Raw genomic sequence first — 15,947 nt, 5'->3', positions numbered from 1 at the left:
CTTCACAGTTTTTCACTTGTTTAAAACCATATGTATTTTGTAATCCATTTTTCTGTACCTCAAGACCTGAAGTGCCAAATGCCACTGACAAGTCGGTGGCTGCAGCATGAGAGACAGAGAGAAGGCATGGCAGAGGATTAATGGATCCTGTGGGCCATTGTAGAGGAGACAGGTATAACTTGTAAATCAAAATCTGGACAGTTTGTTGAATGTAAGGTTTTATTACACATTCAAGACACAAAAAAAAATTTATAGTTTGTGTAGTTGGAACATCCAATGCGGCAAAAAAGTCCTACTTAAAAAGATGAAAGAGGTCTGTAATTTTAAAAATAGGTACACTTCAACTGAGAGAGACAGAATGTAAAGAAAATTGTTTGATTTTTAAAAAAGATTTTTTATATGGTGTGGAAAATTAAGCACCTACAAAGAAGCAAGTCCTTCATAGGCTTGTTACTTCTTCTTTAAGAAGCTCTTCTATCCTTCACTTGTTACCTGTATTAATGACACCTGTTTGAACTCATTATTTGTATAAAAGACACCTGCCAACACCAGAGAGCTGTCTAAGGGACCAGGGACTATATTGTACACCTACACAAGCCTGGGACAAGACTTTAGCCAATCTAAAATAGGCAAGCAGCTTGGTGAGAAGAGATCAATGGTTGGAGCATTTATCAGGAAATGGAATAAATATTAAATCACTGACCTGGAGCTCAATGCAAGTTCTCACCTTGTGGGGTACAAATGATTCCTCACTGTTCTCAAGGAGGGAACCATTCTCAAGGAAACTATCCCCCTACATGAAGGGAACTGAAGAGAGCTGTGACCACTTTTTCACCACAAATACTGGCGTCCACAGGGTTGCATCCTCAGCCCCATACTCTACACCCTGGTCATCCACGACTGTTTTGCCTTCCAGGAAGACATCATCATCCTAAACTGCGCAGATGACACTGAAGTGATCGGTTGAATTTCTGGAGAGCACACTGACTACCTCATATCCTGCATATAGGCATGCTTTCATATTCATATTTCCCTAGAAGTGTGTGTGCATATTTGCATATACAGAGTAGTTAATTTGTGTATGCACATGACTGTGTGTCTGAGTGTGTATTAAAATGCTGAAGGGGTGTGTGTTTTGAAAAGCTGACCCACAGCTCTGAGGCAAACTGCATGCAGGAGGAGCGGAGTCATCCCACAGAAGAGAAAAAGAGACTCTGATAGATTAAACACAACATTTCCGAGACAGAGTGAGTGAGAGAGGCAGGGAAAGAGATTAAGGATTGGACCAAGGAAAGAAACTTAAAGAAAGAAGGAGATTAATGAGAACGGAGAATAGGGGGATATGCACATATACATTATATACAACTTTTTCCATTCTCTGGTGTCTCTCATACATCTTGTACTTGCTTTCTTAATTGTGCCTTGTGTGTAGCAATAATGAATGGTGGAATTGAACTGAATGGAGTTGAGTTTGCCTATTCTTCTGGGAGGTTTCTGTGGTGAACTCTGGTTAAGTGAGATAAATGCATCTGCCATCGCTTTGCTTTTGAGGTAGTAAGATTGGAGGCTAGGATGTGACGAGTGCCAAAAGCTCTGAGTATTTCTTACTCTTTCTCTCTTTCAGACAAATACTGATAAGATTAGATTATGTGTGTTGTGTGCTGTGTACATAACAATCTGTACAACATAACTCTATAACTTAAATACTAATAGTTTTTGAAGGGAGTGTATCCTGTATACAGATTTTTATCTAAAATGGATAAAATCAAGTCTGAAAGAGTCAGCCCTTCTGCATGTCCTCGGTCTGTCTCCCTTATTTTCTGGCTCTCTCCCTCCCTCAGTCTCAGCAGCAGGCGTAGGCTGCACTATCTCATGCTCCTGTTTAGGGGCCTGAGGGCAGATTAAAAATTCATGTTTTAATTAAGCAATTTTACCGCCACTACTTTACATGCGATAATAAAAGACAGCCCTGGGTCTACTGAGTGCAAGTGTGTGTGTGTGTGTGTGTGTGTGTGTGTGTGTGTGTGTGTGTGTGTGTCTGCGTAAAAGCATTTAGTGTCCACTTTACAGAACTGTACATTTTTGGATGTGTGGATACTTGATACTTACTAAGAAACATACACAAAAATATACAGACATGTTTAATTACATACAGGGCTGATTGTCATTCACTCAGGTACGTTTATTTTTAATATAGAGTATATTCGTTAAACAAATATTTGTTGAAGAGTACAGAGAGTTAGCTAGTAATGAATTACCTCAGTAATTCTGGCACAGTTCTGTGAATGCAGACAAATGCTCCATTGAAAAAGTATAATATTCTCATAATCATACAATGAATTTGTGAGCAGTTGAAATTTAAGCAATCTTCCTTGTTTGCTGTCAATGCAAATGTATTGAAGAATTCACAGTTACAGTTGCTGAGTCGTTCACATGAGGTCAAAGTAAAAACAATAACCTATTAACCTTTAATAGGCCTGTTATTTTTGAAAAAGCTAAAGTAGCTCAAAGTGATTTAGTCTATATTCTGGACTACTAGGTTACTGTGAATATTTATCATGATGGCAAATTGCTCCCATGGTTCTTTCTTTCTGTCTCGCTCTCTCTCTCTCACTGCTGCTACTTTGATGTGCCTTTCCCACCTTCTGCCAAGGTGTTGGTGTCCCACAGAGACAGGAACATTTGAGAAAGGGCAACAAAAGGTGGCCTGGGATCAGAATCGGAATCTGATGGCCATGCTTATTGACAGTCACAGGTGACAAACTGGGAAACTGTTGTACTTCATTTAAAATTAGATGCCTGCTAAAGGTTCGTAAAAAGTTGCCTCAGGGGCAACCAAATGGCTGTAAAAGCAAGAAAGTTTTAAAAAAATTCAGCTGGGAGAACATCTATCAACTGATTAAGTTAATTGATATCAGGTCTGTAACATGATTAGTTATTAAAGGGATGTCTTAGAGGTGCTGAGTTTCAGAGGTTGCAGAGGTGTTCTTCAAAGTCAAATTGCAAAGGCTTTGCAGATCTCCTCATCTACAGTGCATAACATCAAAAGATTCAGAGAATCTTTTGTAAGATGCCCATGTTCAACACTGCATCTGACATTATTAAATAGGCCCAGGAATACTTCCAGAACACAATCCACCATGCCATCTGTCGATGCCATCTAAAGCTCTATCATGCAGAAAGGAAACCATATTCGAACAAGGTCCAGAAGTGTCACCGTGTCCTGTGAGCCAAGACTCATTTGAAGTGTGAGAAAGTGTTCTATGGTCAGACGAGTCCAAATTTGATATTCCTGTGTACACTATGGTAAACATGTCCCTGTCCCAATTATTTTGACACCTGTAGCAAGCATCAAATATGAAATGAGCTCATTTGTGGCGTTATCTGTGTTCTGTTGCAAATAAAATACTGGCTCTTGCAATTCCAAAGTCTATTAGTGTTAATTTTTATTTAGATTTAAAGAATGTCCTAACTTTTATGGGATTCTGGTTGTAATGAGTAAAACATTTTCCATGCCATTTACTGTCATTGTTCTATCCTTTGTCATCCCATTTGGGGTCATGAGTTTATGTCCTGGTTTTACCTGTTTTAGCATGGACCATGTTTATTTTATAAAACCTGTGATATGATTTATGCATATGCATCCTTCCTTTCCCACCACATCTTCCTGACAGGAATTTCTAACATTCACTATGTGGGACTGAAAGCCAACAACAAAAAAAAAAAATCTGATAGAGGTGACTTTGTGATGATGGCGGTGACCAACTTACTATTACTATTGTTTTCTATTGTTTTCCAGATTTGAATGTGCTGCACAATTCTTAACACAATTGTAATATCCTTAGTATCCAGACAAGTTAAATGAAGCAAGAGGCTGTCTATGTGCAGATTAACACAAGAAAGAGGAGAGCAGAGCAAATATTTGTTTTTGATTCATCTCTTTCTGTGCGAATAACAGAAGACGCATCTAAACCTCTCTGTAAAGGGGCCTTTTGATTCTCACCTTGATTTTAAACCCATCACCCTTAGTGAGAGAAGCATCCATCATCAGAATTGAAATGCCACCTCAGCTGACCCATGCATACTGCAGAAAAACACCCTCTCCTATGCCTGTTGTCTCTCTGCACTCTGGTCAAAACTAGATCTGTGTCTAAGTGTGGCTGTCAGCACGCTATAGTCTTACTTATCTGTAATCTTCTTATAGACACGTATACAGTAACACTAAACCACAGCTGATGTAAATAACAATGATTTTCTAGTTTCTGTGTAAATGTAGATGTCACGCAAAAAGTCTGCTCTTGAAGTTGATGTTTGTAAAGTAGATAGGAAGAATGGACCAGTGTAAATATCTGAACCAGTTTTTGATTGACTGGAAGGTCTTGTGGGGTGTAAATATAAGTACAGAAGTACCCAGTTTATGGCCCCCAATCACATGTCCTTCCTGCATACACACATTAAAATATTAAAATTATCAATTACAAACTTTTATTTTCAAAATCAGCAGTTGTAGGCTTAAAAGGTTAAGCCCGGCCTGAGCCCGACCCGGTTTGCAGAATAATACAAAATAGGCGGTGGTGCATATTTCTACACTTTAGAAAGGAGGGTTATTCTTATTAAATACATTGTTCTTTACATGGTTGAATGTGCTGACAACAAAATCAAATCTTATTGATTTGTAGCACCCCTAGCCCAGCCAGGGATACGCTCCCTGGGTTCCCTCTGAACCTCAGTATTAAGTTAAACTATTGTTAAATTTTGGATATGCTAAATTTCTCCCACCACTTACCAATAAGGAAAACCACTAAATACACAAATTAACACACCACAAGTATTCTAACACACACAAATAATTTACTAAATATATTTACATATTACATTAATGATTAGAACATGAACAATTAGATAAAATAATATTTCACTCAACACATATATAACAACTCAAAAGTAAAAGTCCTCGAACACTCAATAACTCAAAAAGTCAATAGTTAAAATAACCCGGGTACCCCACACTACTCGTTGCAGTCGCTGCTCGGGTGCGTGGTAGCCGAAACAGAAAATGGCTGCTTCACTCGCGTAGAGCAATAAACCAAAAAAATACCAGGTACCTCCTTACTCCGTCATCCGCTGAACGGCATGAAGGAGCCTTCTCAGGATCGGTCCTGGTGTCCAGCAGAGCTCGCTCGGTCCTGGCCTCCGCGTTGGCGACCTGACGTCCGCGTCTTCCCTTCTGTGACCCGCGTACCGCGTCGGATTCACCGCTCGGTTTCGCGATCGTAATCTGTCTATAATATCCGCTATCGTAATGGGTCACTATCCGTCTCCCACTAGCGCAATATGTTCCGGAGGGTATAAATACATGTGCTATGTATCTATTTCCACCGGACTCGCAGGTAACTTTACTGCACCTCGCGTCCGTCCTCCATCCTTCTCCTCTCCCTTCTCTTCCGGTCTCTCCAACCAATCACCCCCCCGCTCACACACAGTAGGCAGGTAGTACACACATTACCGAAAGGAAATACTTTACATATACAAAAAGTTAATTAAATGCAAATACAACAATTGTTCCTCCATACAATAAATAAACAATAAATAAATACCTTATCCAGGCATTTATCAGTTCTATAAAATAAATAAAATAAACAGAATAAAATATCAGCAGGGCTACACTCTCCCCCCTCAAAATGTCAAGATGTCCTCATCAGACATACCATAACCTTACTAGCGTGGCATGAGGTGTGTATAACCTGAGCTGTATCTTACTGACTTGATCCTATATGAATCACTACACCCCGGTGTACTATTGTCAGCGGCTGATCAATACTTTGTCCGGGTTTGTCATAGGTCAATCTAACAACTGGTTTAGTTTTTCGCCTTTCTCTGATTAATGGAGGTATATTCTGAGCTTCGTCCTCAGATTCTCCTGATTTTTCAGATTCCTCTTCTATTGGAATGTCCAGTATTTCAGACACTTCGTCTTCCAGACCAGATGAATCCATTTCAGGTCCATTTTGCATTTCTTGATCCAGAACTTCATGTGATTCTTCACCACCCTGAATCTGTTCTGTTTCTGTTGTTCCTTGAGGCAAAGAATGCAACTCAAATGGTATTGATCTAAGTTCAATGTAAGACTGTCCACCCTCAGATTCTTCGGACGATTCTTCTCCACTTTCCTGATTCTGGATTTCAGTATCTGGACATTGTTTTTTCTGTCGACGTTGTCGATGGGCGGAGTTCTGAGATGCTTCAGTCAACTCTACTGTGGATGGAAGTCTCACTGCCTCTCCAATAGGTAGTAGATGATCACGGTGTAGAACTTTCATCTTACCAGTTCCTGTTTCCGGTTGAACCTGATACACAGGTAAGTTCGGCAATTTCCTCTTCACACGGTATGGCACAGAACCCCAACGGGATTGAAGTTTGTGTTTCCCATGCAATCCAAGATTTTTCACTAGCACTCGGTCTCCAGGATCTAAAGACTGAGGGACCACTCTTTTGTCATATGACCTCTTGTTACGTTGGTTTTATTCGCCACAGCTGTAGCAAGCTGGAATGCTTCTTGCAAACTCATCCTTAACTTGTTCACGTATTGTGAATGAGTAACCATGTCATGGTTGTCCGGTGAAGTACCGAAACAAATGTCCACAGGAAGTCTTGCTTCCCTCCCAAACATCAAACGATAAGGGGAAAATCCTGTTGCGTCATTTCTGGTGCTATTATAAGCATGCACCACATGCCCAAGGTGTTGACTCCACTTTTGCTTCTTGTCAGCACTCAAGGTCCCTAACATGGACAGCAGTGTCCGGTTGAACCTCTCAGGCTGTGGATCACCTTGAGGATGATATGGTGTAGTTCTTGATTTCTTTATACCCATCATGCTTGTCAACTCTCGGATTAGGTGACTCTCAAAGTCTCGTCCTTGATCGGAGTGAATACGAGCAGGAAGCCCGTAATGTACAAAGTACTTGTCCACTAGCACTCTGGCCACCGTGCCCGCTTTCTGATTACGGGTGGCAAAAGCCTGTGCGTAGCGAGTAAAATGATCTGTGATCACTAAAATATTACCCAGACCCTTAGAGTCAGCTTCCAAGGTCAAAAAATCAATACATACTAAATCCATGGGTCCACTGCTCACGATTTGATTCAAGGGAGCAGCCCTTTCACATGGACTTTTCCGTGTCACACAGTATCCACACGACTTAATGTACTGTTCAACATCCTTGGACATTTTCGGCCAGTAAAACCGGTCTCTCAGCTGATCAACCACTCTGTCAGTTCCAAGATGTCCAGCCTCATCGTGTAATGCTTTCAACACGGTGCCTCTAAACCGACGTGGTAGTACCAATTGTACTTTTTCCACTCCTCCTCGATTCACTTTACGAAAGAGCAGTTCATCTTTCAGAATCAACTTGTCAGCTTCTTGCTTGAATAATGCAATCTCTGGGTCAATTCCAGTACCAACTGGCCATGTCCCTTGTAGTTTAGCCTTCAAGACTAACCCCACTACAGGATCTTGTTTCTGTTCTTTGATCAACTCGGCTTGAGTCATCAACTCCAATGAATTCAGGTCCAGTCGGGTAGGAAAAGCATACAGTTCCGGAACGCATTCTGGAGTTGCTCCTAGTTGCTGTACCAGTGGAACCTCGCATCCATGTTCATGACGTACAAGAGACTTATTGCAAATGACTTTGACACCAGTCCTTGATATGTCTTGCCACTCTTGCATCTCTTCTCTCCCTTCATGTTTCCTCGAGAGGAGATCAGCGTCGATGTTCTCTCTTCCAGGTCTGTAACGCACGTCAAAATCGTACGTAGCCAATGCCGCTAGCCATCTATGCCCAGTAGCGTTAAGCTTCGCAGACTTCAGAACATACGTGAGTGGGTTATTGTCTGTTTCCACAGTAAATCGAGCCCCATAAAGGTAATCGTGGAACTTATCCACCACGCTCCACTTTAGTGCCAGAAATTCCAACTGATGAATGTGATATCTCTGTTCAGCACTATTCAATCTTCGACTGGCGAATGCAACAGGTCTCAAACCTTCTGGGTGGTCTTGATTTAAGACTGCGCCCAACCCCTGCAGGCTGGCATCCACATGTAGTACATATGGTTTGCTTGGGTCAGCAAAGGCCAGTACTGGTGCATGGGTAAGTGCATACTTGATCTGATTGAACGAATGAGTACATTCCACAGTCCATCGGTCCCCAAACGGTTCAGACTGCTTGAAGTACTCCCCAGCGGTTTCTTTGCGAGATGTCTTTCCTTTTTGCATTGGAGGGTATCCTTTTGTGAGTTCTGTAAGTGGCTTGGTGATCGCGGAGTAGTTTTGGATAAATCTGCGGTAATAACCACAGAAACTTAAGAAAGATCGGAGTGTCTTCAAATCAATGGGTTGCGGCCAATTAGCAACTGCTGCTACCTTGTCTGGGTCTGTAGCAATGCCATCCTTCGAGACAATGTGTCCCACATATTTGACTTCCGTCTGACAGAACACACACTTGTCTAAGGACACTTTTAACCCAGCACTCTCCAATCGGTCTAGTACCTTGAGTAGGCGTTCTTCATGTTGTTCCAAAGAATCTCCAAAGACAATTAAGTCATCTAGGTAAACTAAAACCTGTAGAAGATTCATATCTCCTACTGTTTTTTCCATAAGTCATTGGAATGTCGCCGGTGCTCCTGAGATACCTTGCGGCATTCTTTCAAACTGGTAGAATCCCAATGGACAGATGAAAGCAGTTTTTTCTTTGTCCTCCTCAGCCATCGCAATTTGATAATAGCCACTTCTCAAGTCAAGAACAGTGAACCATTTGCTCCCTGCCAGACAGTCGAGGGCATCATCAATGCGCGGTGTGGTGTATTGGTCTGGTGTGGTGCGTGTATTTAACGTACGATAATCTACACACATCCTTACACTTCCATTTTTCTTCCTTGCTATCACTATGGGTGACGCATATGGACTATGCGACTCCTTGATAACTCCTGCAGCAAGCAGTTGTCTGAGGTGTTCCCTCACATCCTCTATATCAGCAGGCGCGATACGACGTGAACGTTCCCTGAATGGTTTTGGGTCAGACAATCGGATGGTATGTTCTACCCCTTTAGCTAGACCCACGTCCCACTCCAGGACAGAAAAGACGTTCGATCTCTTTGCGAGTTGTTGACTTAATCTTTGCTTCCACTCAGATGGTATGGGTGAATCTCCAAATTTGAATAAAGCGGGATCCAGTTCGTCTTCTGTCTCCGAGGAGACTAACCCAGGCAAGACAGAATCCACTGGATATAACTGCGCCAGCACCGTTCCTTCTTGAATCACAGTCTCTTTCAAAGACTCATTGTGAACCACTACTGAGAAGCTATCCACGTCAATTTCACTCCTCCTGGTGACCGATGACTGAACTAGTACACCAGCAGGAATGTTTAACTCTGTGGACACATCCAGTAGTAAATCCCCTTCGAGCACACTTGTCAGGAAGTCGACTTTACAGTGGGCATGACTGCTGCCTCCCGGTGGTAAAACCAGTGTTCCAGGACCTGACCAGCTCACACTACCGATGGCCTCGGCCTCGTCGTCCTTCCATTGTCTTTTCAAGTGGTTTTGTCTACTATGGCCTTCCATAGTTATTGGAGCATTAATTCCAAGGCTCCGTATCACTTCAACACCTGCGGTGTCTTCGCACAACTTAGCAAGCCGTTGGAACAGGCTAGCATTTGTCCCAATGATCACTGGAGTTTGATCAGGTCCCCTGGGACCAGGACATACTAACGCTAAAACAGCCAGAGTCTCTGGTTCTCCCAGTAGCGCTTGGGGGAATTCCGGGGGAATTCCATGGTAACCACTATATAACCCTTGTAGGGGTAGCTCGACTCACTTAAGCCCCAAACAGCAAGTCCAATCACTGGGAGAATAGGAACATCTGAGAGATGTTCCCGATGCCAGGACTCAAAGATTATAGTGACCTGTGACCCGCTGTCAAGCAAGGCGTCACAAGCATGACCATTGACCTTCAGTGGTACAATGGTAGAAGGTCCTACAAGTCCATCAGGAATACAAAGGCCATTATTCTGATGAACGGCACTTCGCTTCACTGAACAGTTAAGGTTACCGTTATCACCGTGGACAGTAGATTTTAGCTTGTTCTTTGTGCCTTTTATGGATCTGATCAACTTCTGAATGACCAAACGCTGGTTTTCCTCATTGTGACATTTGTTAGCAATGTGTCCTGCACCCCCACATCTGTAACAAAAATATCCATCACTTTGCTGATGGTCCTTTGGCACAAATCTTGTGGACTGGGGTGACTTTATGCCTGTAGCAAAAGTTGTGACCTCAGTGATCTCTCCACCACTATGGTGTACTTTGTTTTGTAGTCGCTTCAACTGCTTCTTCAGAGCAGTGATTTCCTCGTTCGGACAACTATCAACAACTGTGTCTGGTGGAGAATGAGCCTTTAAGTCAGTGACCCCAACAGTACTGTCGTTCTTCACTATGGAGCTTAATTGTGTCTTAAGATCCTGAAGCTGCCGTTTTAGTTCTTGAATGTCTGTCTGTATAGCTGGCTGTACATTAACACGCTTGTTATGCACCGATGTGCTCAGCTTTGCCCGAGAATCTTCATATTCTTCCTCCGCGCGTATTTCACTAAGCAATTGTAGAAAATTTGGCGGATTGCTTAAATGCTCTCTTAGTCTTAGTTGCAGAAGCTTCAAATCAGCACGTGGATCAGCACCTCGTAGCAGTTGTTCCACTCTGACTCTGTCCTTATCTGCGAGTGAAATTCCTCCTTTCTGTAGTACTTTGCTTAAAGGTTTTTCAAGCCTCCTTACAAAATCGGAGAGTTTCTCACGGGGCAACTGTTGCATGAGTCTAAAAGTGAAATATAGATCTTCACCAGATTCAGCACTTCCAAATGCACGTTCCAGAGCCTTCACATAGTCTCTAGAACTGAGGTCGGGTGTATCATCCCAAGCCGCTTTAATTACTTCCAAAGCAGGTCCTCGAATGCTTTCCATTATGCGACGTTTCTTTTCCTTGTCTGAAAAGTCACACTCGGATATCATCAGATAGGCCTGTTCATTCCAAAGATCAAAAGATTCCTCACCCACAGGTGTAGGAAAAGTCCCAGAAAAAAAAAACGTCGAAAACTTCCACCATCTGAAGATGTCTTCCCTATTCTATCCAGCAGATCTCCCACAGCACGGAGAAGAGAAGTAGGAGCAGGACTCTCAGAGTCAGTGGAGAACATAGCTTGGACATCAGACATAGTCTTACCTTCAGACTGGAGTAATAGTTTCAGTTTGGTAGAGAACTCATCTGCGTCTGGAGCATCATCACATGCTGTAACTACCAGCCAAGGGACAGCATCTGGATGTGGCCAGATCTGAGGTGGCACGAGCTTAGCATCAATAGATTCTTTGCATTCACATAGTACAAAAAAACGCTGGAGGTTACTTTTAAAAGTCTTACCTCGTACTCTTACTCTTCCAAGACATTTAATGGTGTGCAAAGTCTCCTCTATTTCAATTACTTTTACGTCATCAGAGAGTACTAACATCAAGGCATGTGTTTCCGGGAGTTCTTCACCTATGCACCAGTCACTAAATTCCTCTCTGAACTGACTTGTGTGTGCCATCTTAAATGTTCTCTGTGTAAATGTGTTCTAAGAATGTGTGACAGTGTGTATCACAAAAAAACTGTAAAAGAAAGTAAATTAGTAATAATCCTCAAATAAAATATATATTACAACAATTAGCAATCCAATCCCAGCGGTGCCTCCATTTTTATGTAGCGCCCCTAGCCCAGCCAGGGATACGCTCCCTGGGTTCCCTCTGAACCTCAGTATTTAACTAGTTAAACTATTGTTAAATTTTGGATATGCTAAATTTCTCCCACCACTTACCAATAAGGAAAACCACTAAATACACAAATTAACACACCACAAGTATTCTAACACACACAAATAATTTACTAAATATATTTACATATTACATTAATGATTAGAACATGAACAATTAGATAAAATAATATTTCACTCAACACATATATAACAACTCAAAAGTAAAAGTCCTCGAACACTCAATAACTCAAAAAGTCAATAGTTAAAATAACCCGGGTACCCCACACTACTCGTTGCAGTCGCTGCTCGGGTGCGTGGTAGCCGAAACAGAAAATGGCTGCTTCACTCGCGTAGAGCAATAAACCAAAAATATACCAGGTACCTCCTTACTCCGTCATCCGCTGAACGGCATGAAGGAGCCTTCTCAGGATCGGTCCTGGTGTCCAGCAGAGCTCGCTCGGTCCTGGCCTCCGCGTTGGCGACCTGACGTCCGCGTCTTCCCTTCTGTGACCCGCGTACCGCGTCGGATTCACCGCTCGGTTTCGCGATCGTAATCTGTCTATAATATCCGCTATCGTAATGGGTCACTATCCGTCTCCCACTAGCGCAATATGTTCCGGAGGGTATAAATACATGTGCTATGTATCTATTTCCACCGGACTCGCAGGTAACTTTACTGCACCTCGCGTCCGTCCTCCATCCTTCTCCTCTCCCTTCTCTTCCGGTCTCTCCAACCAATCACCCCCCCGCTCACACACAGTAGGCAGGTAGTACACACATTACCGAAAGGAAATACTTTACATATACAAAAAGTTAATTAAATGCAAATACAACAATTGTTCCTCCATACAATAAATAAACAATAAATAAATACCTTATCCAGGCATTTATCAGTTCTATAAAATAAATAAAATAAACAGAATAAAATATCAGCAGGGCTACAGATTGAAATCAAATTTATCAACCCATGGAGGTCTGGATTTGGATTCACACTCAAAATGTTAAAACACATACAGTCTGGTCCAACTTTGATGTAATGTCCTTAAAACAAATACAAATTAGTCTCAGTAGTGTGTGTGGCCTCCATGTGCCTGTATGACCTCCCTACAACACCTGGGCATGCTGCTGATGTGGCGGATGGTCTCCAGAGATATCTCCTCCCTCCTCCTCCCATGGACTCAAGCACCCGCCAACTCCTGGACAGTCTGTATTGCAACATGGTGTTGGTGGATGTTGAGATATGATGTCCTAGATGTGCTCAATTGGATTTAAGTCTGGGGAATGGGTAGGCCAGTCCATATCATCAATGCCTTTGTCTTCCAGGAAATGCTGACACAGTCCACACAGGTCTAGCATTGTCTTGCTGATCAACCCAGGGCCAACCGCACAAACATATGGTATCATGAGGGAACTGAGGCTCTCATCTCGGTAGCTAATGGTAGTCAGACTACAACTGGCAAGCACACTGTGGGCCCCCAAAAGAAATGCCACCCTACACCATTACTGAGCCACTGCCAAACTGGTCATGCTAGAGGATGTTGCAGTAAGCAGAACGTTCTCCACGGTGTCTCCAGACTCTGTCACATGTTCTCAGTGTGCTCAACCTGCTTTTATCTCTGAAGAGCACAGGGAGCCTGTGGCAAATTTGCCAATCTAGGTGTTCTCTAGAAAATGCTAAACGTGCTGCACAGTGTTTGGCTGTAAGCAGAACCCCCATCTGTGGATTACCATCATGGAGTCTGTTTCTGACCATTTGAGCAGACTGGCAGTGCTCCCCCTGTTCCTTCTCACATAAAAGCAGCGGTAGTGGTCCTGTTGCTGGGTCGTTGCCCTCCTATAGCCTCTTCCATGTCGCCTTATGTACTGGCTTGTCTCCTGGTAGTGTCTCCACACTCTGGACACTACGCTGACAGACACAGGGTGGGTGGTAGTAGCCTAGTGGGTAACACACTCGCCTATGAACCAGAAGACCCGGGTTCAAATCCCACTTACTACCATTGTGTCCCTGAGCAAGACACTTAACCCTAAGTTGCTCCAGGGAGACTGTCCCTGTAACTACTGATTGTAAGTCGCTCTGGATAAAGGCGTCTGATAAATGCTGTAAATGTAAATATGTAAATGAATCACACAGCAAACCTTCTTGCCTCAGCTCATATTGAAGTGCCATCCTGGATGAGCTGCATTACCTGAGCCACTTTTGTAGGTTTTATACTCCGTCTCATACTACCACTTGAGTAAAAACACCCCCAGCATTCAAAAGTGACCAAAACATCAGCCAGAAACCACAGAAACTGATAAGTAGTCTGTGGTCACCACCTGCAGAACCACGCCTTTGGTTGGAGATGTCTTGCTGATTGCCTATAATTTCCACCTGATGTCTATTCCATTTGCATAACAGCATGTGAAATTGATTGTCAGTCAGTGTTGCTTCCTAAGTGGATCAAAAGTTCACTGACAACTGGCTGACCACTGAAAGAGCTCAGATAATTGTACAACCACTGCAGAAATGGTGAGGAGGAAAGCTAGAAAGATTCTTGGTGTGAAGTCTGGGCAGAGGAAAGAGGAGAAGGAAACCTGGTGGTTGAATTAGAAAGTACAGAAAAGTATTTAGAAAATAAGGTTGGCGAAGAAGTGGGATTGTCAGAAAAATGGTGAAGGATCTGCACCATTTGGCTGGATGAGGTAAAGATTGTGAACCAGGAGGTATAGAAAATTTGCTCAGAGTCGTTTGGTGATCGACAGGTTGACAGACAGACCGGACTGATGGACTGATGTCTCTGAGATGTAGTGGGAGTAGGGTGCTGATAGAAGAGAACCTGGAAACCTGAATGCATGGTATAGAGAGGAGAGGAATAAAGGTCAGTGGGTCTAAAACAGAATACATGTGTGTGAATAAGAGGAAGGACAGAGGGATAATCAGGTTACAGGGAGTCAGCGTCATGTATATCCTTTTTCTGTTTAGAGGTTAGAGGTTGGGGGTTGCAGCTGAGCGGGTGGGGGGGTGTGTGTGTGGGGAGGTGGAGCAGTTTTCAAAGATCGCACGTGTGCATTGGAGGGCTTTGAATGTGAAAAGCTGCCAGAAAACCTGTTTTATTAAGTAAAAGTGAAGTGATTTGTCATTGTGAAACACTGCAGCACAACACACGGTGGACACAATGAAATGTGTGGAAATGTGTGTCCTCTGCTTTTAACTCATCACCCTTAGTGAGCAGTGGTCAGAAGTGACAGGCGCCCGGGGAGCAGTGTCTGGGGACGGCACTTTGCTCAGTAGAACCTCAGTGGCACCTTGGCGGCTTGGGATTTGAACAGGCAACCTTCTGATTACGGTGCTGCTTGGCCACTGCCCCAGTTAAAGCTTACAGCACCTGGTATTCCCAGACAGTCTCCCATCCAAGTACTAACCAGGCTCAACCCTCCTTAGCTTCCGAGATAAGACGAGATTGGGCGTTCTTCAGCTGGTATGGCCGTAAGCCATAATAGATTGAATATGCACGTAGAAGCCAATGATGTGAATTTTTAATCACCTAGACACGTCCAAAAAACCTGACTGCACATGTTCGGGGAAAAAAAGAGCTCTAGACACTCTAACTTAGCAGCGCTATGCTAATCAACTTAAAGTTAACATATGCCAACCATTAAACACAAAATTTTACAAACACAACACTAATTTAACTAAATGAGAGGTGAAGAAGAGGGTGAAGACAGGGTGGAATGGGTGGAGAAGAGTGGAAGGAGTGACTTGTAACAGGCAGAGGGTAAAAAGGAACAGTAGTAAACAGTAGACTGTAATTAGATTAGCAATGTTATGTGGGTTGGGTACAGTGGCATTGATGAAAAAGGAGGCATAGCTGGAGGTGGTAGAGATGAGATCTTGAGAATTGCTTTGAAGGATGGACAGGGGTGGACAGAAGAAAGGTTGAAGAAGGGACAGTTGTTCTGTCTCTGAGCAATTGAAAGTATTTATTTATTCAGAAAATAACAGAGGGTGGCAATTCTTATATCCGAAAAACATTAGCATTTGGTCACTAAAAGCATGAGCCCAATACAAAAATATCTCATAATAACTATCACATACACCTAACAGAGAATAACCAGAAGACACAAGTACAAGGT

At 42.9% G+C, this 15,947-nt stretch overlaps 1 protein-coding gene and 1 pseudogene across 7 annotated transcripts in view; one reads left to right on the top strand and one right to left on the bottom strand.

Moving 5' to 3' along the window:
• Positions 1 to 15,947, top strand: part of adgrb1a (adhesion G protein-coupled receptor B1a) — a 95,556-nt gene that overhangs the window by 27,575 nt on the left and 52,034 nt on the right. The window lies entirely within an intron of this gene.
• LOC114789442 (uncharacterized) lies at positions 15,188 to 15,306 on the bottom strand (annotated as a pseudogene).

This window comes from Denticeps clupeoides, chromosome 4 (genome assembly GCF_900700375.1).
Source record: "Denticeps clupeoides chromosome 4, fDenClu1.1, whole genome shotgun sequence".
Taxonomy (NCBI): Eukaryota; Metazoa; Chordata; class Actinopteri; order Clupeiformes; family Denticipitidae; genus Denticeps; species Denticeps clupeoides.
Note: the sequence above shows the minus strand (reverse complement) of the source record. Positions and strands in the feature narration are given on the sequence as shown.